Here is a 27247-nt window from a genome sequence, read left to right as displayed (position 1 = left end):
TTAAACTGCCACCGCTCAGTAATATTACTTCTGATTAAGGCATATGGTCTCAGGTCATGTTATTGCTGCATATTATTAATTCATCCTGCCCATTTTAGCTTTTTTATTATTGCTTAAATTAGCATAAAAATCAGTTTCTCCTGGGTGGAAACTTTAGAAAGTTCTGATCTGTTGTTCAGTTTTTCTCCGCTGCTTCAGTTGCTCTTGAAGTTGCATCTTGCAGCTGCAGGATGTCCACTTCCCCCTCCTTTCTTTATCTCCATTTCTTTGTTGTGAAAGGAAGTGGTGCGCCTGGGTTTCTATCTCTGTGCCAACTTTGTGGCCATTACACTGCTGATTATGCCAGTGGGCCATCTGTTGCATGCTTTGCACTGTCCAACAGGGAAGGACAGTGAGCATAAGGTTGACCCTCTTTATATTTCACAGACAGCTAATGTCCCCAGCTCACTCATTTGACTGCTGTCTCTCTCTTTTCGGCAGAAACCAGGCATCACTCTTACTTACAATTCCAGAAATACCTCACTGCACACACTTATACCTGAAAAATATCCACATCCTCTCCGACACCAAACAGAAGCACCCACAGAGGACCTAATTGAGCCAAACCCGGGTTACAACGGGCCCTTCTGAGCAGACGGGCTCACTGTTAGGTCACTGCAGGTGGATGTGGTTCTGGCAAAGCCACAGGCTGACAGCTATGTCTTCAGGCTCTGCTGCCCCAGCAGCACTGCTAGGCCAGATGGTCATACTATGGGAGTTATTAAAAAGAAGTCAAGAAATCTCAGAGTGCAGTCTGATCAGGACATTTCCTCCATATTTTACTCCTCTTCTTCTGCCCTTTTTCTCTTTCTTTCTCCCCTCTTTACCAGCAAGATGTCAGTTAGCGCTTATATTTCTGAAGCTAACCTTTCAGAACTACTTTTGTCAGATCCCAAGTGTCGTTGACGCAGAAGGTGAACTCTAACACATAAATTAGAGCGTCTCATTGGTGCAGCCTTGATTTGAGTTACTTTTTATCTCACAGAGAGAGAGAAGTCATAGAATAAGCTGCTTATTTTCCACAAGGTTTGTAGACTTTTGGAGGACTCTGCCTTCACGTTTCAGTTGGTGCTTGATTTTATTTTTATTATGGAGAAGAAAGGAAATTATGGTGGGGAAAAAAGTCTAGAAATCCTCAAATAATCAAACAGAACTCATAAAAATGATTAGATGTTGCCTGGGAGCTTCATCTCAAGGGGTTAATACTGGAAACCCATTGCTATAAAACAAACCATTAATTGGAGTTTAATCGCCACACAATCAAAACACAAAAACACTTAACAATACCCAGATCTATTAATACAACTTTGATGTAATTAAGTTACTTGGCTGCATATGCATGCATTTGTTCTGTTTTTAAAGTGGAGTGACAAACACAAACAGCCGTAGGCAGAGCATTAAGAATTGAACATCCCATAATCAGCTCGTCTTTTTCAGGCCTCCTGCTCTGGTTTGACTTTCTTGCTAGAAAAACACCTGGAGCGAAGATGAAAACAAACTTAATACCTGGTAATCCTTCATATTAACATCAGAAGCCATCAGATTCATTGCTTTCACAGGAGAGTGGAAACAAAAACACATTCCTGAAAACTGGAGCGATGTAACAATATAAAAACAAATGTGTTTCTGCATTGTCGCTGTAGAAGACATCCAGCCTCGCTGAGCTTCAGACAAGTAAAACATTTTGATTTTTGTTGCACGTTTAGGTCTACAAATACAGTAGAGGGGATCATTTATCCTGAAACATTATTTCAGGCGTTTTACAAAAGGAGAAGTCTAAAATATATGAAAAGAATACGTAATACATAATGGGCAATGTGGCTGAAAAACATAATCGTTTTATATCAGTTGATATCAATAAATATTGATTAGTTTTTTGCTTTAAATATCAAATCCTGCCAACCTGGTGACATTATCTTTGCTGTTTTACTCACAGTTTTCACTCAACAGTTTTTCTTTTTCATTTTGAAGCAGTTAGGAGACACGGTGGCGAAACCTGAAACTGCTGCTGCGCAAATTACTCAACAGCTTGTTGCTAGGTAACCAAGGAATTAGTGAGTTGCTAGGTGACCAAGGAATTATTGAGTTGCTAGGTGACCAAAGAATTAGTGAGTTGCTTGGTGACAGAAGAGCGAGCGGGTTAGTTGATTCCATCAATCTGAGAGGTTGAGTAGCAAAAGTCTTTCCTCTGCCTACATCCCCCAGAATGCTTTGCAGTTCTGGATCAGAGTTTGGTAAATATTCTATCAGATGTATCGTCTGTCATATTGAATACAAAGCAGGCAAATGTGCAGAAGTCCATTGTAGATATTTTTTAGTTCTTTGTATTCCAGGTAGATGTTACCAGATCAGGTGAAACAGCTGAAAACCCCCCAGCACTTTTAATTTACTTCTGACACTCTGACAATTTGTGCAAGACTCTTACAGTGGTCGACTGCTCTGTGCTGCTGTTGGCCGCTTAGCTAAAGGGTGTTGGCTGGTGAAACTGCAGTCCTCTGCCCCACAGAGAAATAAATAAAGCACTAGACAATAGAGTCGCTCGTTGTAGACTTCAGCCTCCGGGCAATGCTCCAGCCAAACTGGCCAATTGCTCAAATGGAAATTAGAAGCGAGGAGAGAGATTGTGAATAGTACATTTACTCCACTCAGGCTGTACAGATCGATGAGGCAGATTTTCAAGGGAAAGGCAAATCGTTTGAGCCTCAGCTTGTATACTTGTACGTATTCACCCCTCATAACCCTGCAAAGGCCACAGCTCTCCTGTTATGCATTCATAGTTGCCTTGCTTTCTCTTTTCCAGTGATGGCTCTTTATTTCCCTCTATTATCTACCTGGACGTCGCTCTCAGCCAAACCCAGCTTGGCCTCGACTGTCACAGAGCAGCGCTCTCTAAAACACGGACATCGTTTCTTTTGTCCCCCGGCCAGAGCCTGGCTGAAGGAAACACAAAACACAGAAGAGTTGAAGAAACAAGCAATGGTTTCATTGCTCACTGTTCAGATCAAGATACGACAATTAAATGCTGATTTCTTTCAGCTTCTAGGGTTTGATTCTGATTTAAATCCATTTTTTATTGTTTTGGTTTCCCAAGAAATTACAAATGACAGGAAACATTTTCAAAAAGTGACTTTTACTTCAATCATCTCTTCTTTGAGTTGTGTTACCAAAATGTTTGTTTAATTAAAGAATGAAATCATAATATCAGCAGAATAAAAGCAGCTTTTACAGCAGGACATCTTAATTTTGAGAAAAATGTCTTGTCGGGAAAAAAATCTTATCTCAGAAATATGTGTATTATTTTTTCTCAAAAACTTACAACTTCATTCTCTTTTTATTACAGCTTTATTTTGGTGATATTGAGACTTTATTCTCATATTATTTAGACTTTTTCACACAAATTATTCTCGTATTTCTAAAGCTACAATCTTATGACTTCATTCTTCAGATTAGAATATTTTAAAAAAATAATCTTTTATAGTGTATCCTCTTTTATATTAATTTAAATGGCAGAATAAGCCATAAACTTCAGCAATTTTGATCATCAAATTTTTTTTAATTATTATTTATAAGTTATATGTGATATTTATAAATTGTTTTGATGATAAACTATTACAGGTCCATCAAAATGGAATTAAAATAGAAAATTTCAGTGTAAAATAAACTTTAAAAATCAGTCTGACACTGAATGCTTCCTGGTCCAGATTTGAGCCGAAGGTAAATGCTTTACAAAACATCTTGACCTTCAGTCACTTTAACCAAACCAGTGCCAGTGGCTGTTTGTCTTCTGAACCACAGTTTCTGCTCAGCAGCAGTCCGTTTGCACTCTGAACCCCTAAGAGCCTCTAAAGTCCGTTATTTCTGCATAGAGTTGTGATTTAAAAAGCCGGACTGTGAGGGTGTGAGGTTGCGACTCTGTTTTCAGTCTTGTTTATCTGGAAGGAAGAGCAAAGCAAAGGCGGCTGATTTGTGTTTGAGTTCAGCTCAGACAACCACAGCCACATACCCCCCAGTGTTTACCACAGATCTTTATTTCAACAACCGATCAGATCGGCCGAGATGAGACGCGCCGACGTCGGGCCATCAGGGACGCAAGGCAATAATACGCCGCTCTCCCATCGTTTGGCTTGCATGCATCATTCCCATAGCGACACAGATAACCTTCTGCCTCCGTTATCTTCACAAGTCGCAAGTAGAGCCCGGTGTTTACAGCCCCTCTCATCCCCACATCACAGGAGAGTGGAAAAGACTCCCCTTCCAATAAATTCCTCCTATCAGACCGAGGCATAAGTCGCAGTAGCTGCATCAGATTTAGTGGTGCCACTAGGCTCTAATGAATTCCCCCCCAGCTCCTCCGCCGCCCCCGCGGGGAGCGAGCCTTTCCAATCGGCTGCTCACCTCACTGCAGAGCTATTGATAACGAGCCCTGGGGGGAACGGCGGTGAGCTCAGCGAGGGTCGTAATGGAGGAGGCCGGGCCTCTGCAGAGAAAACAGCTGGCGTAATGAGAGTGGCAGGGGTCGCCGGGGCAGCTGGGGGTCAGTGTTGCAGGCGGTGCGGCTAGTTACTGCAGAGGCAGTTTGCAGGAATTGTTAGACACGGGAGGTGTGAGGGACAAGACTAGCATCAGGTGATGTCGATTGGCAGTGTGGGTTTAGAACACCATCTGTTTAAACATCCCAGACATATCCAAACATTTCACTGAGGGCAACAACAGACTCAGGGTCTGTTTTCAGACCAGCAGCTCAGCTGTTGTTTTGCCGACTTTGTGTGATTGCATCTGAGCGGCGATCTAAAAACTCCGGGACAATTTGTTAAATGTTTTAGTAGATTGGAAATGCTGATTTACCCAAGTGAGTCATAAAATGGCTGATTGAATGAGCTATAAAGAGAATTGTAAAGCGTGTTGTGGAAACAGAGCATTGGTTGCATTTAATCACTGGTTCAGACTGGGGCTGTTGGGGAAATTGGTTCCTTTGCTGGTAAATGGAGGCTTAACCTGCTTTACCTCAAACATAATCACAGAACATCCTTGAACTAAAGAAGCAGTTTTATGTATTTTAGCTTTACATTCTGTTCACATGTTATTCATGAAGCTCCTCCTCCACTCAACTCCTTCAGACTAGCCAGCAGCAATTAGCAAACACCCGTTATAGGAGCAAATTCTCAGAGCACCGCCAGTAAAAACGTTGTTAAAGGGTTAATGAAGGAGCCATGTGATGAGTTTCAGAAACAGCAGGAATTTCTTAAAGAGACAGAGGCCCAATTCCAAGACAATAAATTAGAAAATATGACTTTTAAGTCATATGCCATTATGCCACTATTTTCCTGGAAAACACAATACTGCTCCTTTAAAAAATTTAGGGACACGTTATACGTTACATAGATTGTAAATGTTCAGGTTTCTTCTGTACATTTTAGTTAGAGAAAACCTGCAGAAACTCTGAATTTAGCCTCACAAACTCCCCAGTTGGTGCAAACAGATGATGACCTCCTTTAAATCATCGTCAGCGCTCACTTTTCTTTTAATAATTGCCTCCTTTATCTCTGCACAGCAGCTCTTATCGCTGTATTGCATTTGAAGGTCTAAGAGGTCAGCATGTTAATTTGCACTTTTATCTCATTTAGACTATGGAACATGTCGGCGCAGCTTGACAAAACAAGAAGCACCAACGCAGATCAAAGTTTGTGCTCTCCTGCTGAGAGTTCCTAAAAAAACAAGATCCTTCTTCTGCATTCATATATCAGCGTCAGATCATTCAGGTTATGCAATCGGTAATTAATTTTGCAATCGCTGCTAATTACGTGAATGTTTTTCCATCGCGCTCCGTTTTTCAGCAAATATTTACGGCCGTGTGAGTGAAGAGCAGCCTCCCATTTCCATCGGCGTTCGTCGGGGAGTGTGAGATGAAATTAAACTCGCAGATAATGAAAGAGAAATGCTTGATGCAGATGGATGTTGTGGAATGAGAACCCGTCGGAGAAATGGAGTACGCTGGAACGAGCCAGTGAATTAGGATAAAATGGAAATCCATCTCTGTGGTTGTTATCCATTTAGCACGCGCTGAATTCAAATGGATAAAAGCTTTAATAACCTGGTTAAATCCCCACTGTGTGCTGCCAACAGGCAGGCATGTTCTATTTTGACAAGTGTCAGCTAAGCAAATAATCCACAACAATCGGTCTGGGAATGTTTACCCAGTGATCTGAATTGTACTTCATATGCTCTCTGAAAAGGCTTTGTTTGGCTAATCTGCTCAGAAAAACAGTCAAGCTCTAAAAAAATCAAAGAAAATAAGAAGTTTTAGTCACACAAAATCAAATATTCATAAAATCCAAACATAATGTCACCCATTGCTGGATGCAATCACACATGGTTGTCTTTTGTTTGGGAAGATGAGAGTCGTGATTCTTCAGGCTTCTCTTACTGCAGCTTTTTCTCTTTCTACACAGCAAAGCAAACCTTTCTTCACAGGAGCAAAGTTGACTCAAATCAGAGATTAAAAATGAGAGATAAGCCTTCGTATGAAGTGATGATCTGTCCAGACTGGTAAAAGAGCCAAACACAAAAGCATGAATAACGTTCTGTAGATCTTCTCAGGAGACCATATCTTGGATTTTGGAAATATTTTTAATTAAAGGAAAAAGGAAGCAGAAAAAGCTCTGATGGGATGTAACTTGTAGAGATTTGAAATTTAATGCAATTTCAAGAAGCAACTGTCTGGTTTCAGAATGTAGGCAATGAGGAGCCGCTAAAAGACTTAATAAAATTAAATTTGGTCGTTCAGCAAGGCCCAGATTCATAATAGTTGTGTTGAATATTCGGATCTTGCTTTGGAGGAGGCTGATTTTATATACAGCAGGCAAAATTCAGTAACTGATTGCTCTGATTGTCTCACATCAGTGTTGTGAGACGAGCGTCATAATTCTGCACCAGAAGAAACCAAATAAGTCCAAACAGAAACGTCTGAAAATCATGATAATGAGAAAGTATGTCAGTGAACAGCATCACAATCCCACCTTGTTCCAAACAGACAGAATCAATCACTCAATCAAATGTTATTTGTATAGCTCGTTTCAGCAACTAGGTCCATTCTAAGCATGGTGCTTCACTGCATCCATGTTTTTGATTTAAAAAATGTTTAAAGTTGACAGAAAATTAGAAAATATGATTTTATATTTATGTATTTTTGGAAGACTGGAAGATTAATACCTCAACACCAACTATAAAATATTTTTAAAATGGCAATAATAATATATTAACAGTCCTAAAGAATAAATGAAGCAGTAAAGCCTGGAGGCCCGCCAGGCTTATAATCCACTGAGGGAAACCTTCAAAAGATAAAATGGAGCATGAAAACCTGATTGTTAGAGTTCTACACTAGGTGTTAAATGTTTGTCTAATGTTATTGATCTTACCTCTGATGTTTTGTTGTACTATTAGTGGTGATTCTCTCGTTGCATATTCACTTCATTTGGCTGATTTCATGAGTGCCGTTTGGACAGCATGGTTCTGGTGAGCTCTGCTCTGAATGTCAGCGTTTTTGTGTTGTGCTGATCACATGGTCGCTGTGGCCTCATTTAAACCATTGATTATTTTAACCACATACAAAATTTCACATCAGAGCGCCGATCTGCACCTTGTTTCAAACGCACAAACTAGATTCTTGGATCAATTTTCGCTGCCTGGAAGCACGTCTTCCATCCCATCCATTAACTTTCCTTGGCAGCGCTGCCCTTTATCCAAAAAGGGCAGCGGGCCATCATTGTAAGCAAGAATTTGTTAATTAATCACAGCTTCCACATGCTTGCAACTCGTACACTGTATGAAATAAATATCAAGCAGCATTAAGGGAAGAATGTAAAACCCTAATATTTCAAAGTCAGATCTTTTTTTCTGAGCTCAGCTACGTGTTTTCATTTCAACGTTAACAGCAACATCTTCTCCCTTGCGGTTCTCCACATTGATTTCAAGCTTCTGCCTAATGAATATCATGTAGAGTATTTAATTTCCCTCACGAATTTAAGTTAAATGGTGGTTTTCGCTTTCAGATCCAGAAGAAATCCTTGCATATCATGTCCTGCGACACCACAATCGCACCTTCAGATGATATGTGCTTATATGCAACATATAGAGATTAATATGAGACTTGTATCTGTGAGATTTTGTAAGCTGCAGGCTGTTGCTTGTTTGGAAAGAATGATACTCTTCCAGCAGCAGGGAAGGAAGCTGGGACAAGACCTAGTTACTATGGAAACAAAGGAAACCTAAAAGAGGTGTAGGGGGCGGCAAAGGAGGATGAGATGGAAAGGAGAAGAAGAGGAACGTCGGGAGGCATTGGGATGTTTTGGAGACGGATGATCGTGAAAGGAGGTAGAGCGTATCAAAAGGATGAGAATCTAGGCCTCCCCTGTGATACTCTGTTATTTATTCATCGCCTGCATGCGCGCCACATCATCATTCATAACTGCAGCCCTCCTTTAGCACCAAAACAAACATATCAAAGTATTTGCACAGATGAAATATGTTCCCACGACTCATTATCATGCTAAAAGGCAAGGGTCTCTGGTTGGTCCTCCTTTAGAGGACAAGTGGTGCTCAAACATACAACCAAGTTCAGCCAATCAGGCATCTTCTTACAGTACATGTTTTCCTTTTTGAAGTAAGACAACTAGGCAGGAATAATCCAGACAACAATGGGAGAAAGAATGGGCTCAGTATGAATAATTAAACAGGCTGCGCCATTGATAGCAATGGAGGAACAGCAGCTAATTAACACCAGGAGGTGAAACGAGGGACGAGTGGGAAACTGAAACCTCTTTCTCTTTTCCTCCAAAGGAAGTCACTTTATCTCTTATTGGTGTAAACAACAGCCAATATAACATCTTGAAGACGACAGAGGACTTTTGACACAAAGTTTGTGGTGTTCAGAGATATACAGCTGAATATGACTGAAACCAGTTATTTACATAAACTAATTAAAAACCAGGCAACACTCCTAGAATAGTGAGTATCAGGAAGAGAAATATGGACGTCCACAGGTTTGGTTTATCCTCCGCTACAATTTTTACATGAGAACCAAAGAAAATAAACTTGTAAAGCTGCTAAGAGTGTCAGTAACTGCAGTGAAACATGGACTGGAAGGTCAACCAGGGAGGAAGAAGCCATAACAACCCTCAGGGTGAAAAACCTTGAGATTTGTCTAGTGGTAGATGAAACGAAAAAAGGTTTGGAAAACGGGGAACAGTCGTCAGCCTTGGAAGGAAATCCCAAATGTGAAGCCATGGGCCGAATGTGAAGCCATGGGCCGAATTTCTATCAAACTATTGAGAGAACAAAACGCTCTGTCCCATGTCACAGTGTTTGAAAATGATGTGATTCCATCTGTATGATGTCAACAAATCCTCTACATCACAGCTTCCTGCTGTGCCCTGATGTTGCAGCTCATTTCCAGTGCTAATCAGACAGAAAGCCAGGATGCTTTCTCTTGACTCGTTGCTGCTTTTTTATCCTCAAACAATTGTTGCACTGCGTCAGAGCCGCCCAGGATGCTCATTGTTGCCAAGCCACTGGTGCAGCTGTGGAGGCTTGTTTTTTACCCCCTACCTCCAACCGCACCATCCCACGCACCCATGTGGTCCAGCAACAAACACCATTATCAACAGTAGAGGGATAAAAGCAACTCAAGCCACTGAAGAAACTTAGTTTTTTATTTCTCAGCAGGGACTCCATCTCTGAATGTTACCACTGGTCCTTTTTGCCAAAGATAGAGTGGAAAATATACATTCACTGGGCAACACAAGGCGCATCACAGTCAGACATAGAGAATGTTCACCCATCAGTAAGCATGTAAAAACAAAGACAAAGTGGGAAATTGGAAAACAAATAGCAAAAGCAAAACACTAGACCAAGTTATTATGAGTAATGCATATAATTAAACTGAAATTACATGGCTGTGATTCTCTAACTCTGGATTGGATGCTTTAGGGACTGACATGCTTCACTGAAACTTTAAATGGGGTCTGTTTGAGTGAGCTGAACCACAGGATTCCACTCAGTTTTCACTCCAGTTTCATGGATGACATCATTCCAGTGGTTTGTTCCAAAACAGGACATGTCAGTGCAGTTTCTGTGTGGCATTGCTTTTTGTTCTGTAAACATTGTCTTTGAAAATGTATTTTCAGTTGGTGTTTATGGTGCAATCTTTGACTTTATCTCATTTTGGGACACATTTAATGCTCTTTGGAGGAACCTGGAGAGTTTTTTCAATTGGAAGAAACTTTTTGGTCCTGAATACAAGCTTTGGTTGTTTATTGTTTTTTTTCCCACTGGAGAACTTTCTAGACATGCATTATTGTCTTTGACTGGGTTCAGTTGATTAACTTGCAACAAGTGTGAAAAATGATTTGCTTCATAATATCAAAGTTTTGCAGGAACAGGTGAAAGTTGCCTTTGGAGCTGCACAGCTTGAATCAATATGCTTTTTCCTCCTTTTCTTGACAGGTTGTCACTTGTCACAGCTTCATACTAGTTCTTCTCCTTCTAGTTGTGACTCAGAAAGAACCATGCAGTCATTTCAGCTTGACTAGCGCTGATTATATCCACAGCACCACAGCTAGAGTACATGCACTCTACTGGGAAGCTCTTAGGAAGCTGCCAGCTGGTGTTTAGTGATGAGCTACCAGCCTCAGCTGATAAAATCCAACTACACATTGATCCAGGCATTTCAACAGCCTGTCCTTTTGCCGACACTCATCACCTTTTGTTGGGCATCACAACCAGCGAAAAACTGCCGAATTGGCTTTTGGATCCATTTATGAGTCATTTCCTGTTGACTATCAGCCAGGCGCACATATTGAATGAACCCCGCGCCGTCCGCTGCAAAGAAACGCCGGGAACTAGTGAGTGTGGGAAACCATCAAAGTTTAATATCCTCAACCAGGATCAAACAGACGCTGATATATGGCCTGAGAGTGTGTGTCATTAACTCGAACGAGCAGAGACGAGAACTGTTGGGGCATTTTTATGAGCATATATCCAACCCCCCCTCACACTCATCCCTCCTCTCTGATTTAGAAAGCTGACATCTCCTAGTTGGCTTTGGCAGTGCATAAAAATGAGACTGTTTGTGCCAGAACGCTGCAGTGATATACTTCTCATTTTCCACAGCATACGGTTAACAACAGAGATATTATGGGTTTGTTTTTGATGCTTTGTTTTTTAGTTCACTTTGATCTGCTTTATTTGCGCCAAGGCACAGAAAAATCGGTACGTCTGCAGTAAGGAAGCGATGGCGTGATCTGGCGCTCTGCTCATAACCCAGAACCAGTTTCTCCGTTTGATTATAGTTGTCTAGGGAAGAACGTTAGTGGCTTTCCAAAAGTTTTATGTTAATGTTTATACACAGTTTTACTACGTGTGGATGAACAATCAGATGGACTGAAAGGATAAATGGTTGCTTGGTTGAACAAAACAATGCATGGATGAGCAAATAGCCACATGGGTGGATATGATGGATGGATAGATGGACAGATAAACAAACAGGATTGTGGGATGTAAAGAAAGAGGAAGGAATGGATACCTAAATGGTAGGAAGTGTTGAATGGATGGAAAGAGAGAAAAGATGGGAAGATGAATGAACAAGACAGGGTAGGGTGTTGGGAAGATGGACGGACGGATGGATTGATTGATTGATTTCCAGACCATTTTTCCACAGTTATCTAAACTTCTCCGTTCCTCTGCCTCTGTTCTTTGTTGGTATTTTCCCCAGGTTCAGTTTAATCAAATTCCGCTTCTCGTGTGAACATTATTTGAAAGCATTTCATTTGCCAATTAGCCAGCTGCTCCCAGTTAAATAATGAATATGCTAATTCTAAAGCTGGGGGATATCTTGTCTTTGGAGCTGCAGCAGTGACATTTATCTAAGTTGGGATCATCACAGTGAGCTACAGTTCTGCCTCTGACAAGGGCATAATCTCCCGCTATGCTCCCATACAGACACATATACATGTGTTCAGCGTTTATTTATGTAATGCAGTATTCTGTGAATGCATGAAGTACAGTTGGAGTCAGAGGTAATGGTTTATAGGGATGCTTTCCTCCATGCATGCTGATGTGTTTGCCCACCTTTATCTCATTGAGTGCATGTCCTGACAGCTCTAATTGAAAGCCATGCAGAGCCGAGTCGGTGGACGCATATAAACTCGCAGCTATCATCCGTCGGCGGCGGAGGGCCAGAGAGCTGCTGTTCTCGCCCAGGAGCTCAGTGACAGATCCTCCTTTAATGTGCTTACTGCCGTGTTTGGAGCAATCCTTCAGTATGCATGTACCGTATCGCCACATACAGTACTCTGTCAGCCTATTAATTAGCCCATTAAGCTGTGTCCTACTTATGCTGGATGACAGCTGAAACACGCCTGAAAGCATCTGACTGTCCATCCTTTAATCTGCTGTCCATCAACCAGTCTGCAGTTTTTCCATAAGAACTAGCTATTGATTATTCTGACAATTAAAAAAACTGGTACATTCAGGATATTTTTGGTTTACATTGAAGGATGCAAATACCTTTAGGATTAAGAAAATAAGCAATTATTTGACTAAAATGCAACAACCTGTAATTCCTTGGTGATTTGTAGCACAGTACAGCTAAAATAACACTTCTAAAATAAACATGTTGATTTAACCAATTAATATTTGTATAGCAATAGGGGCTAATTCACAAAATTTGAACCAGGAGAAGCTTTATTGCCACTTTAGGAGTTTTGTACAGAACATATTTACACAAATAAGGTTTTTTTTTTTCTTAAATGCAAAATGTATATCAATTTTGTACAGTTTTGTTTTGATTGCTCCTCTGAGGGTGTTGATCTTTCAGCAGTTGACTTTGATTGAGTCTGCATAGTCCAGTTCATGATTAATCAATTAGTTAGCGATTCACTCAGTTATTGATAAATTATGATTAATCCGATTAAAGAAAACTGTCATATTTATATCTTTAAGCTGCACAAAGTAATTACATTTAATAATATTTTTAAGTTTATTCATTGATGCTGTTGTGGAACAAGTAGAGAAAATAATAAAAATACAACTTCTAATAATACTTTTATTGAACATCAGTAAGTGAAATTGAAAATTAACACATAATTATCATGTGATAATATGTGTTATCACATGATAATTATCACATAATTGTCATGTGATAATTATGTTATTGGAAAATTAATGTCTGAAGACCAACCATAAAGTCTTAAAAATCCAAACATCAAACAAAATGAAGTAAATAAACAACACTAAGCCTGGTGGGGACACAAGTAAAGCCTGGTGACCCGCCAGGCTTATAATACACAAGGGGAATCCCTGCAGTTATCTGGTAAACTGCAGGTGTGACGTCCTACTAGCAGGACATCACACCAGCTATTCCATTCTTGAATGGCTCAATAGAAAGTGGCCTAGCGAAAGTAACACATGTCGCCTAACAAAAAAGACTCACCAATGTTGACCTATCACCTAAATTATTTTTCTTGGTTTTGTTGACTTGTTATAAGATGAAATATATTTATTTAAGTTGTTTAATTAGACTGAAATCTATTCTGCTCTCACTAGAGCAGAAAAGACGCTGACTGCTAATAACTACCCCCAAGAAGCCCACATTTAAAAAATCCAAATAATCCTTTTAATATCTGCTACAATTTAAACTATGGCATCAAGTAAACAGTGATGTTAGTGTTTACTGGTGAGCAAAGTGAAACTGCAGACAAAATGTTAAACATGCCTAGAAAAACATCCATTGCATGAATAAAGGGGATCAATGGAGGGGCTTTTAAAAACCTACTGCAAGGCTTTAGACGCTTCTTTTGGAAGGATTTATGATCCTCTTCAATACTGCTACACTCATATGAGCATTTTGTTGCTGTTGTAAATAATCCATTAAGTTAATGGAAGCCTTCATCAGCTCCCAATAAATGTTGGAGGTAATGTAGCTGTTTGCTTCTCTGCTTAATGCTGCAGCCTTGGCAGCTTTGAACACAGAGATCTAGGAGAGAACATGATGAACCGCCATAACGTCGGTATTCATTCATTCATACTGTATGAATGAATACTTAATACAGTATGAAGTAATCATACAGTATTAACTAATAGGTGGAGTGAAATACCAGAGATAGATGTTATTCCTGTAGATGCTGTGTAACTGATGTTGAAGGTCTGTTTGGACTGCAGCTATAAAAGCTGCTATCAACTCATCAAACCAGTCATTTGGGTTGACAGATGAACTGCAGCAGAACCGCTAACATGCCCATTAGTGTCAGTCTCCTGTTTTAAGATCCAGTTACTGATCCAGTCCACGTTTTCGGACACCTGAAACAACCTTTAAAGTGTCTGTCATCTGGGTGAAAATGTGGTTTAAATCTAGTGAAAGCTGAATAACTCTGTTGCATTAGTTCTGATTAGTTGCTATAATGCGTAACTTTTACAACTGAGTTGCCGAGTGGCTTCTCGAAAGCACAACTGACACCTGAACTGCTGAGTCCCAGAGGAGTTACAGAGCGAGACCAAACAGCAGAAAGAGATTCCAGAGATTTAAAAGCAAAAGCAAATGAGCTGGATTAGCAGAGCGAGCTAACAATTCATCAAGGAGATGATACTGTGGGACTGTCACAGGATGACAGGCTTCAGTCTGCAGGCATCCAGGAACCTAACATGTTTTTCAGTTAAAAAATGTATGAAGTTGACAGGAAATTTTAAAATATGGCTTCATAATTTCATTATAGGAAGACACATATTGTAACTTTTACAAAAGCCAAACATACAATCAAAAGAAATGTAATTGTTTGTGCCTCAGTTGTTTCCAACATTTCTGGATTGTTTGTTCATGACTTGTCAGATTGTTTGCTGAAGTTATTAATTGGTTTCAGAGTTTTGGTGAATTTTGATTGTAACACTGTTACTGGGATATTTAAAAAATCCCCTGCAGTAAATAAATACTGCTGAGCCTGGTGGGTGGCATGTTAAGCCTGGTGGCCTGCCAGGCTTATTTTCTGCCTTCTTCCTTCATTTGGGTCCAATTAAAAACTAAATACAGGAAAATCAAAAAATTGAGATTTCACAAAACTTTAGAGAATTTCCTTTTTCTCTCTTTTCTGGTGACCTAATGTTACCGTTAATAGTCCTGGCAGGAGCTGGGTTGAGTAATATTTACTCTGCCATAATGTGCCTCCATGATGGCCGTTCCGACCGGTCGGTCCAAATTCCTCGTTGGCCGGTGCCATGGCGACAGTTGGTGGCAGCGTCTGTCACGTCCGCCGAAAGCGTCGCTGAGTTTAGGAACAAAGAGACGCGAAACCTGGAAGGAGTCTGACAGGAAAGGTGAGCGGGCAATTCATTGCACAATGAAGCGAGAAAAGAAAAAAGATGAAAGGCTCTCTTGAGTAAAATTAAAGGTGATAGCAGCAAAGGGAAATAGAAGTACAGAAGGAGGAATTGAACAAGCTGGGAAGTGAATAAAACGGGGGAAGCCTTTGAGTCCTGATCTTAAGATCAGAGGGGGATGACATTAGCTGAGGATGCGACTTCTTTTTATCTCTTATCCTCATTATTGGTCTTTTTCCAAGTTGAAAACATCAAATTATGTTCAACACCTCAAGATCATGCAGAATGTGTGCTGCAGTTTCTGCAGAAATCCTTGAAAATCTTTGAGTTTCATGGAGGTATTTATTAAGTTTGATTTCTGTACACTGTAAAACATTTGAACAACCTGCTGCCTTGAAAATACAATTTAAGTCAAGAAAATTTATTTTAACTCATAAAGTTGATTTAACAAGAGAAAAGTTGTCTAAACTTTGTTTTTTACGTTCATTAATCTTGAATTGTTAGTTTTTAACTTAATGCTGCAATTTAAACAAAATAATTTTTTCACAATATCAAAAAATATCTGCCCTATTCTAGTTATTTTCACTCAAATCAAGTTAAAATAATGACTTATTTCACTTTAGAATCATTTAAATTCTTGTTGGAAATTGCAAATTGCCGCTAAGAATTATGGGAATTATTCCCACTCATGCTAGTTTTTAAGTGCTAACCAAAATACTCTCACTCAAAAGGTTGACAGTGTAAAAATATTTATATTTTTCTCACTCTGAAGTTGAATCAAACCAAACTTTTCTTGTTTTAATTACAGGTATTATTTTTATTTACTAAAACATGTTTTTAGATTTTTTGTGACTTTCTTGATTGTATATTTAGCATTTAATCTGATTGTTTCCTAAAGGCTTCATGAGTCATCGACTTAAATTTATACATTAAATAATGTTGTTGAAATTGTTAAATTAGCAATTTTAGAGAAACATTTCAAAATGTTAAACATATAATTTTTTAATTTTACCTTTTCCCTGGTGTAGAATGTAAAATACTACCATAACAAATGTCATCCACCAGTGAAATAAAACTGTTGTTTCTTGTACAAACTCACTTTAGTGTGATGTTGGAAAAGTTCCTGAGTAGGAAACGTGTTTGACCCCTAATCTTGACCCCTCACATCAGCACTTTTAATCCCTTTTGCCGAACTGAAAAGCTACTCGAGTTTTCAAAACTGAAATGTCTTTTATTCAGAGTCTGGTTTTGCTGCAGATTGATTTCCAGTTCAGCATAAATGGGATTTAAAATCCAATACAGTTGATTGCTAAACTACAGGGAGAGCTTTATCCCATTCAGTTTACAATGCAGATCACTTAGCCAGGATGCGTGGTCTTAACAATCTGGGCTGCTATTGTCCTGAGACGAGGCTCCAATTAGGGATCCAGTCGACCTCAAACCTTTGAATTTCATTGTAGCAAATCCAAAAATAAGGACCGTTCTGAATCCCCTTCCCATAATCCCCGGAGTCTATTCTCTGCGGCCCGGCTGGAGCCGCTGACCTCTCCTTTGTGACTGAATTAATCCATAGGCAGAGATAATGGCCGTGTCACTGCCAGCGGCAGGAAGTGGCAGGAGGATAATCAATCCGCCGCCGCGCCACTCCAATCCCCCACGGCAACCATCGCCCCTTCGCCAAGGAAGGAAACAAATACAGTTGCATCTTTCATTCAGGATGCAGAAAACCGACGGTTAGAGCTGTTTTACAGAACCAACCTTGACATTTAAACTCTGGAGATGATTTGCTCTGATTTATAAAGATGTGTGAAAATTTATAAAACAAGTGAAACATGTAAATCACGACTTCTTCCTGTTTCCATGGATGCAAACATGACCCATTTCTCCATCGGGAAAGACAAGAGAACATACGATTGATGTACATATTTACTTCTTAAAGTTTTCTTTTCAAATCAAATCGGAGCGAAATGTTAACCCGTTCAGCAGTAAATCGACGGCGCTGTGAAAGTTTGATGCTGCTTCTCTTCTCCCTGGCGGTGTGCAGGTTCTCCTGTTCTTTGTGCAGAGCGAAGTTTGCTTCCAGTATTTGCTGCTGTTAAATTGAACTCATTTGTCTCTGTAGCCCTGACATGTTCAGTATGCCGACGGCTGCACCAAAGCCCAAAGCATGATTGATCTACTCCACGTGGAATCGCTGGAGGTGCTCTTTTTTATTTTATTTATGGAAATCAACTTTTTAGTTTCACTTTTAAGTTCATTTGTTGAAAGGTTTTTTTTTTTCTTTAAATGCTTGAGATTTGTCTCTTCCTTTTTTCGTTGAAGGTTGTTCTGCCGTCTTCAGGCTCTCCACAGTTAGCCGCTTAGTGGTCCTGAAGGCTAAATAAAAAGACACTTTAGAAGCAGATGCATTATAATTTTGCACAACCTTCACTGTTTAAGTTCAGTGTTTTGAAATAGAAACAAAGTTAAGTGGACCATAGTTCTTAATTTAAAGGAAATAACACTGAAAATAAGTGTAAAGGTTCAGTTTCTGCTTTGCAAAAAGGAAAATTTTATTGTTTTTTCACACAAACTGGCAAGTTTGTGTAAATAAAAAAACATTCTATGGAAAAATGAGCAATTTCTGTTGATCTAAAATTGCACAAAGGCGATTTAAACATAATTTCTTAACATTTTGAAGGTTTTCCCAGTTTGAACCAAAGAAATGTACAGCTTTTATTGATTTTGATTCTACAAATCAATTGTGATCAACAAAAAGTAGCTTTTTTAACACAAAAAAAAGCATAAAAAACCTTTAAATATCAAATTAAGAAGTGATTTTTACAAAAATAATGATGAATAATTGGATTTGCAAAAACTGGCTGGACATCTGGTGAATTATTTCAGTCACTTTAAAGTGGTGAACATTTTATGTCACATATTTTTGTTCTTATTTTGTATAAATCAGTTTTCACATTTTTAATTTGACAAAAAAGCCCAATTTTACTGAACATTATTGATTTGTAAAAGCAATAAAAAGGGTAAGACATCCAACCTGGTGAATATTTTGTAGTTTGGTCACCGCCAACATGTTTTGACAAATAAGCTCACCTAAAGAGCAGCTGCAAGATGCTAAGAGAAGTCTCTAAAACCCAGCGTTAGGAAACATGTTTTTGTTAAAATTATAAGGTTTCCCCAATAAAACTTGCTAAGCTCAGTGGTTTTTGAGTTAAAAATGTTTAAAGTTGACAGAAAACTTGAAAATATCACTTAATAATCATGTTATTGAGAGATTAATACCTGAACATCAACTGTAAAGTCTTAAAAAATGCAAACATTTTAAAAATGTTAGCCTGGTGGCCCGCCAGGCTTATAATCCACTGGAAAAAGAAACCCTGGATCACACAGAAATCTGTGAGGTTTCTTGAAGAAGAGCTGAATATTCATGGAGTTTTCTTCTAAAAGAATAAAAAATATGATTAACTGTTTGCAGCAACAGGTGAAACAGGAAGTGTAGGATTTGGTTTAAGACAATAACAAGTCAGTAAACATTCGAACTAAACAAGAAAAATATGTAAAAAGATGTTTGCTTGTTACCTTTTCCGTCTAACGTTAAACCATCAAAGTTTATTGAAAACGTGTTGGGATAAGCTGAATTTTTTCCATTTTTGGGGTGTTAGAGAACTCATTGTGTTGTACAGTCGGTGGTATTCGGGGCGGTCTGACTGGTAGAATTACATATTGTCAAAGTGAACCTGACTGGCATCCTGGGACTAAATAATAGCCTCTTTTTGTCACCAAACAGCGAGCAGCTCCTGGTTGGAGATGAAAGCTAAATTGAGCACATCTTTAGCGCCAAGACAGACAAATTGCATGTCCTTGTTTTGAACAGTGTGAATATTTGATTTTTAACCACTTTTAAACACAAAGGAGGATTTAATGTTCATGTCAGCTGAAAATTGGCGTGGGTGGTATTTATTTTTAACCTTTGATCCAGGTATAAGAGAGCAAATTCAACAAGCTCCACTCGTTTACGAGTGAGGTTTGGCCGTTTGAGAAAGAAAGTATGCAGAATCGTTTTGTAACAGAGTGTGAGCATGTTCTACTTGAAGATCTGTGACAGTAAAATGTGTCCACAGTGGTTGTTAAGGTCAGCCTCTGCTTTGCTTCTGCTCCTTTCTGAACCGCCGCCATGAAAGCTTTTAATCACAGAGCGTGAGATTATTCAGACGCCGCACAAACACGCTACCGCCGCCGCTCTAATGGCCACCGATAAAGACGCTGCTCCGTCTGCTGCATCGAAGTTCACAGACGACCAACCCAGAGTAACCACAATGACAGAGTCAAGTTCCAACCACATGCAGTAAATCAACACAAAGTGCTGCAAACAATATGTCTGTTCCTGAAATAGTCACAAGAAAACCCAAACTATTCACACACAAATAAAAACATTAAGGTTTGGCTAAATGTGTGAAATCTGAGTTTTGCTGCTGTTGCATTTTTTAACAAAATGCTTCACTTCTCTTGAAACAGTCCAAACGTTTTGTTGCATGAGCCAAAACTGTAGATTCAAAAGAAGCTGCAGGTAAAAAACCTAAAATCAAGCAAATAGAGAAGCTTTTATTTATTGTAGATCCAAAATGAGTCAATTTCTTACAAAAATTAAAAAATCTAGAGATTAATAAGGTTTTTTTTAATAAAGAGTTTCTATTAATCTATAATCAGATTATTACTCAAATAATCTCAAAATGTCTGGGTTTTTAGGAAAACAACGACTCCTTTTTTCTACAGTGACACTAATCTGCTTTCCAATTAGCCTATCAGAAGCTTCCAAAGCCATGACATCATCATCTGGGCTTCCCTGCATCACTTAAAGAAACAACAATCACTGTGTATGTAAACTTATGGTTGAGAAGACATTAAAAATCTATTTTCTCTTTCTCATTATTGTGATTTAACAAATATTAGCAGGAATGAATTTCAATTCTTCTTTTCTGTTGGCGAGTCTCTAACCTGTGAACCTCGACTCTCAGAAAATCAAGTGCTGCCTCCGAGGCCCGGAGCTTTTATTACTGAATCTCTTTCCAGACTCTATTGAGTGGGAAGCCTGGGTTGGTCTGCTTAGAGTAATCAGCTCCGTCTGCCACCTTCCCACCGGATCAATATGCAGCGCCGGCTCGTTTCTGAATGCCTGGTTATTCACAGGTTCTCACCGATCATCAGAAGCAAACATCTCGCCCACCTCAGCTGGTCTTCATCGTCTCCAAACTCCAGACTCTTATTGATCTGAGTGTTGCAGGAAATCAGACATCCAACATGCCGACAGTCAATAAATAATAACCCATTGACTTCCAGTTCAATCTATAGGTGACGTTTTTAAAACGAAAACTACAGTTAATTAGATTTATTTTTCAGCCAGTGCTCATTTAGATTTGTTTTTGCAAAATCACTTTATAGTACAAAACTTTTAAACAAGTCTGGATCAATCCCTGAATTAGTGTTTTTACTTCAAACCAGAATGGAGCCAAAACGTCACAATCTATGGAGTTTTTCAAATTGTTTCAAGGCGCAGTAAACTTCGAAGAAACCTTTTAATATCACTTTATTTTTAGAAATGATTTTGATCTTTCCAACTGACCTAAAAGAGCAAAATTTTTGTCTGATGTACCCAAATAATACAATGTTACGTCTCCTTGTATCGTAGTACATTTTAGGTTTCTCCCGGGAGAGATCGGTGACATAAGGAGAGAAATGGGAGCAGAAAAGAAAGGGCGACAGAGATAAGAGAAATAAGACTAATAGATTAGACGCAGGACTCAGAGCCCAGATAGGCGAAGCTCCTGCCTGATACCCTGTGAAGCATGATTCTGTTTTTGAAAAGGGAACGCGGATAACAGTATTATCTCTCACCAATGTGTACAGGCCCGATTTTTTCCCAGTGTTTCCATAAATATGAGCCCAATATCCAAGAAAATGTGATTTATTCTGTCACAGTGTGAGGCCCCAGTTTATTCATAATCTGGAATAGAAATCATCTCTTTTGATGGAGGATAAAGGAGGCGGAGGTTATGAGAAACACCAAGGAAATACTGCAGACTGTTTGTTTAAACGGGACATCCAGGAACATTTTCTCCGTTCTTGTCTTGTTTGGCATCAAGAAGCTCAGACTGCAGGTTGCATGATTTCACTGAGCCATGAAGGGTTAATTCATGAGGCAATCTTTTCTGACAAGGTGTTTATCATCAATCCTGAAACGTTTTTGATTGATCATTGTAATGGGATTGATGTTTTTACTGTTTTATCCGCTCTTTGTTCAATAAATCAATCAGTCTAGTTTATTTGGACAACTTTACATTTTTCCATGATTGAATGCAGTTGCTGTGTGCATTTTAATGATAAAAATCACTTATTTATGTGCAGCGGATAGCAAATAATATGTTTTTCAATTGCAGTTATGTAAAAAGGGAGCAAATAGTTTATATCTTAGTATAAAGTTATCACAGCAGTTCCTCAAAATGTTGTGATAAAACTTTAAGTTGGACCAAAATCTCATTTGTTTTAAGCACAAAATGCTAAAACCAATTTACAACAGGTCCCATTATCTCTTATTTGCATATTTTAAAGTGTTTCTTTGGACCTTGGTTGCTTTTTCTGTTGCATTGTTGGTTCTGCTGTCTCGTCTTCCCCTCAGCGATCCAACATGGACTCTCTAGTGGAAATGGATCCTGTAGAATCCGTACTGTTAAGGTTTTCATTGGGAACAGTCCAAGCTCACATTCGCGTGGCTATTATAAAGACATATGAGGACACAGAGAAAATGAGCAAAACCTACAGTTTTAACCACCTGCTAGATAAGATCAAGCTGCCTCTCCTTGCTAATTATAAAAAGATTACACATCTGTCTGAAAGCACACATCTGTGTGTTCGCACGCCGCTGCATGAGGTCCATCAAGGCCTCTACGGCTTAGAGCTTAAGAGGCTTAAGGAGGGAGACATAAATGGCGAAGCAGCTGGAGAGTGGAAAGCAGAGATACAGAGAAGGTGGAAGATAATAGGTAGCTGTGGCTTCTGTTTGAGACTTCGCTACTGTATGTTGCTACAATTGGATATGGTTGGCTGAGTAGAGACAGCTTTCCCCCTCACTCCTCGTTCCTCTGCAGCATGAAAGCAGGCTGGTGAGTTGGAGGGACGGAAATATGAACCACGGCTCTGGGATCCACTGGTGTGGCTACAAAAGGTCCTTTTGCCTACTTCATGCTGTCAGACAGGTGCTATTTTACAGACATGTTGTCTTTAATGTTACATCAAGTTTATTGGTGTAGTAAATACCAACAGCATGACAAAAACATGTAACACAAGAATCAGTTTTGTTAAACTCATCAATTAATCCGTCCAAACTAATCCGTGTTTCAGCATCTTTGCAGTTTTCTGGAAGTTTGCTCCACATCATTGGAGTGTAGAAACCTGAATGCTGCTTCTTCATGTTTCGTTCTGATTCTGTTTTTTTATTTTTTATTATTTAGCGATGATCTGAAATCTTCCAATATCTGAGATCACCTTTAAAAGCACTAAAAACTGCTCATTTTAACACCAAATAAACTTCTTTATGTACTAATATACAAAGTGGAAACTATATATGCTGACATATAAGTTCATTTCTCTGCTCTTAGATTGGCTGTCAGCCAATCAGCATGAAGGAAACTAGTAGCATTGCGTCTTGGTATTTCACCTTCCCAAACCCTGTTTTATTTTTTTTCTGAAAGGTTTAGAGAAGTTCAGTAAAAACAATCAACACATTTTTCATGAATAATTTAGTTAGGTTCCACAAATAGCCTGAACAGAAGTTCAAAATCTTGTAAATCCACAAGAATCCAGAGGAATTTAGTGAAAGTTTTTTTTGACTTAGCCACTGAAAAGCTCCAGATCTCAACCACACATCAGAGCTGTCAGAAATGCTGACTCTCAAGTGTTTCAGAAGCTAATTTCATGCTGCAAATCATTGCTGCCGTTGCAACACCTCTGAAGAAACACATAAGATACAAAAGTTCTGCTGAATACAAAACACAGTAATTAGTATTTTATCAGCTGCCTTCGTTTGCTCTTTGTCTATCCGTTCTTCTGCTCGTCTTTATTGCTTCTCTGTCTTCAGGGTTCAAGGGAAGAATTCCCTTTTATTCCTTCTCAAAATCACACACAATTAAAGCAGAGCATTTTTGGCCTCAGGGCCAAGCGCTCTGTGTGTAGAGCATTCACCCTCCTTCCACCCACACACTCAAAATAAAGGGATCCAGCACACATGCACCTTCCCACACTCTGTGTACCAAAACACAAAGCCTGCTTCTCTTTGGTGCATTTTATTTGGCTATGGCTTTAATTGAGCTTTTTTAATGGAGAAAAAGGATTATATATTCAGTATTTGGACTCAGGCTGCTGCTAAAAACAACTTTAAGGATAACAGGTGGCATAAAAACGCACCAGGAGACAGAAATATGTCAAGCTGATATTTATCTGCACCATTCTGGAAATTTTAGTTACTGGGGAACTTATTTCCTGTTTCAAGTAAAGTTATGTCTCACAAAATTCAGCTTTCATATCAACCACATCTTGTCAGGTGGAGTCCCTCAGGGTTTTGTCTTCAAACCACTTCTTTTTCTTTTATTCATGTCTCTTTCTTGGATGGAAAATGAATCATTTAAATTATAAATCAATTAAAAAACCAAAATCAAATGGGGGGCGTTGTTCCCTGGGAGGGACACAAGAGGGCGCTAGCGAGGAAAATTGGAGGGAAGAGAAAAAAATTAACAATTTTGTAATTTTTTATCATAAAATAAATAATGTTTTTAAATCTTTTTTTTTAAATATAAGTTAAAATGATTTATTGAAATTTTCACCTCTTTTTCTGATTAGCTGCTTTACTCCTCAGCCTCACATAGGCAGCACAAAACAGAAAACCTAAAATCAGACAGTGTGAGGCAGCATCAATGCTAAACTAATTTTACAATAAAAGGGAGAAAAACATGTTTGTTTTTACAAAACTTTGCAAACCTGCTCTGTATTATGTTGCAGCGGTTTTCCAAATTTGTCCCTTTTCTCTAATACTCCATTACAATAATGTGAAAAAACTTTTTGAGTGTTTTTAATCAAAAATAATAATAAAAGAGTCACATTTATACAAGAATTCAAAGTTGTTCAAATTGATCATCTTTTATCCAGCTGGAATGGGGAACATCTCTTCATTTAGTTCTTAAAGTTTGTGCTAGGTTTGCTACGCTAACGGCTTTGTGTCTAAATCTGTTAGCATGGCATCATGATAGCATCTCGATCAGATAATTTATAATCTAATCTGAGTAATTAGTGGTAATGAAACTACAATAACGAAGGAACTGCTGTGTGATCAGTCACATCCGTTGAGTTGCTCAAACTGCACTGTAATGAAAGATTAAGTGGAAGCTAATATGCTAACATTTCACTGCCGTTACTCCTGATTTTAAAAACAGTTTAAAGTCTATTTTTTGTTGTAGCCTGCAGCTTTTTTGATGTGTAACTTTGTGTCTAACATAAACATGCGTCTGCCCGCCTTTTGCGATTACACTGATTCATTTGTAATTGTTGTTTGGGAATCTGAAGGATTGTAGCTGATTGGCCACCTTTGACACTTTACAAATGGCAATCAATACTTTTGTTTCTGGTCTTTCTTTGCTCGTCTCCAGTGCTTCCCGCAGGAGATAATAATTGGAGCTGATAATTGTTACCAGGCTCATAACATATTGACCGGATCTCCTTAATGAGCCGATTGAACAGAGACGGCCATGTCTGGAAAAAACGAAGCAATTATCACGTCTATATGCGTCGCCCGATGGTACGACAGCGAGAACAAACAAATTCCCACTCGTCATATTTCAAACTCAGTCGTATAAAACCCCGTATTCATCCGCAGTAACGACTTCTGGGATGTGCATTTTACCTCATCGGGAAGTTTAAGGATTAACTTGATTCTATTATTCACACCAAGTAGCACAAGAAAAAGCCCAGGCTCATTTTTCCTTGTACCTGCAGGTTCTAGTGAGCAGCTTATTACGCGATCAATCACACACACCACGAACAGCGGCGAATCAATTAATAATTGAAAACCTTTAAAGTACTTGAAGCGCTGATTGGAATGTGCCTTAAGTTAGACGCAGGCAGTGTGGAAGGTCACCAGGTTAAACTGGCCAGATTAATCAAGCTCAGAACTGGATGTTATGTATTACTAATCAATCATGTTTATTTATACAGAACATTTCAGCAACAAGGCAGTTCAAAGGAAAACATGTAAGTGTAGAAAATGATCAGTTGCTCAACTGAAATTATTTTAAAATCTAAACCAAAACAATGAAGACATGAATGGAAACAAAACCACTAAATGGAAGAATCACTAAAATGGTTAATTAATGGCAATCAACACCTATTAACTCCAACTGGTTACATAATATGTTCAGAAAATGGACATTTTGTCAGGATTAAAAATATATTTAATGAACTCTTCAAGTTATTTTGTCTCTTTTGGGTTTAAAAACCACATAAAACTTAAAAGAAAACTGAATTAAAGCCGCAGTGAAGCATCTGAAGGCGTCAGGTCAATTTATTGCATCATCATCTGGCCTGATGTTCAGGATTTTGGTTGCAAACCAACAAATTGAAGATCATTTGATCCAGTAAAGTTGTTTTTCTGGCGGGGAGGATTTGTGGAGTATAATCCAATCATCCTGAGCTGGAATACCTGTTAACAGGTAACTGAAGTGGCTCAACTTCAATAAGGACCACTGAAATAAGAGTCTCTATTTCTGTTTCTAAATTGTGTAATGTTGCTGTTTTTTTTCTCAATTTCTTTAGATTGAACATATATTTTCAAACCCAACAGAAAAAATTGAGTATCTGAGTCAGAAAATGATCATAAATATTGATCAATCGGCTCCTGTACCTCTTCATGCTCAGACAGTAGTGCCGATCTACTGCCATCTATAGGCGGCTGTGCGCCACAGCAGATTGCTGCCAGTGATATCTGGAGAGCGTTGCTGCCGTAGGCTGCAGCCATCCCTCCTAGAAAAACAGCAGATAATGATTTCATCATTTCACCGATTATTGACAGGCGCCTTGAGCTCTACTATTAAGTTCCCAGTGTTGTGGAGCGAATTAACATCCATTAGAATATGATTATTCAGCGAGAGTGTGGTGGGATGTTGATCCTAACGAGGACTGCAGCTCCAACATTGGGGAAAAAAGGATATGTGGGGTTTGACAGGCTCATCAAATATCCAGCTCCAGACGGCGACGTGTTGACTGCAGCTCTGCATCAGGAGCCTCTGGCCTCAAAGTGACCTCCTCCATGCAGAGCTGCCAATCACCGCTCATTAAACATCAAGACACATCCTCCTCCCCAGCAAGCCCAGATTTAAAGAGCTCTTTATCTCTGTTTCTCATTCTTACTGTTTTTCAGGTGTAAAAACTCCTATTGTCTCATTTTAGTGGCCATTACAATGGAATATGTAGAAGTGTTTGAGCTATAAAAGGTATTTTCAGTCTGAAAAATGTATTGTTGTTGAAACGTATTTAGATTTTTAATGGCTCCATCTATTATCACCAGGTCACAACCTTTAGTGTTAACCAAAAAGACCATTTCTATTAACTTGAAACACTGGAAAAATTTGGAAATTATGCTTATATTATAATAAATAATAAATTATTAATTGATTATTATTATTAGTGACTCTACAAATTATTAGGATATTTTGAGTAAATACATCAAATTACTCATTGGAAAATCAACTATTTTATGATTTTTTTTTACATGGTTTAAGTAATAATTTGAATTTGCACCTGTCTGGCA

The 27247-nt window shown here is 38.8% G+C and overlaps 1 protein-coding gene across 1 annotated transcript in view; it reads left to right on the top strand.

The window, feature by feature from the left end:
• LOC129353813 (neural cell adhesion molecule 2-like) overlaps positions 1-27247 on the top strand; it is a 269675-nt gene that overhangs the window by 176731 nt on the left and 65697 nt on the right.

Source organism: Poeciliopsis prolifica, unplaced genomic scaffold (assembly GCF_027474105.1).
Source record: "Poeciliopsis prolifica strain line A6 unplaced genomic scaffold, Auburn_PproV2 SCAFFOLD097, whole genome shotgun sequence".
Lineage (NCBI taxonomy): Eukaryota > Metazoa > Chordata > Actinopteri > Cyprinodontiformes > Poeciliidae > Poeciliopsis > Poeciliopsis prolifica.
This window is presented reverse-complemented; position numbering and strand designations above follow the sequence as displayed.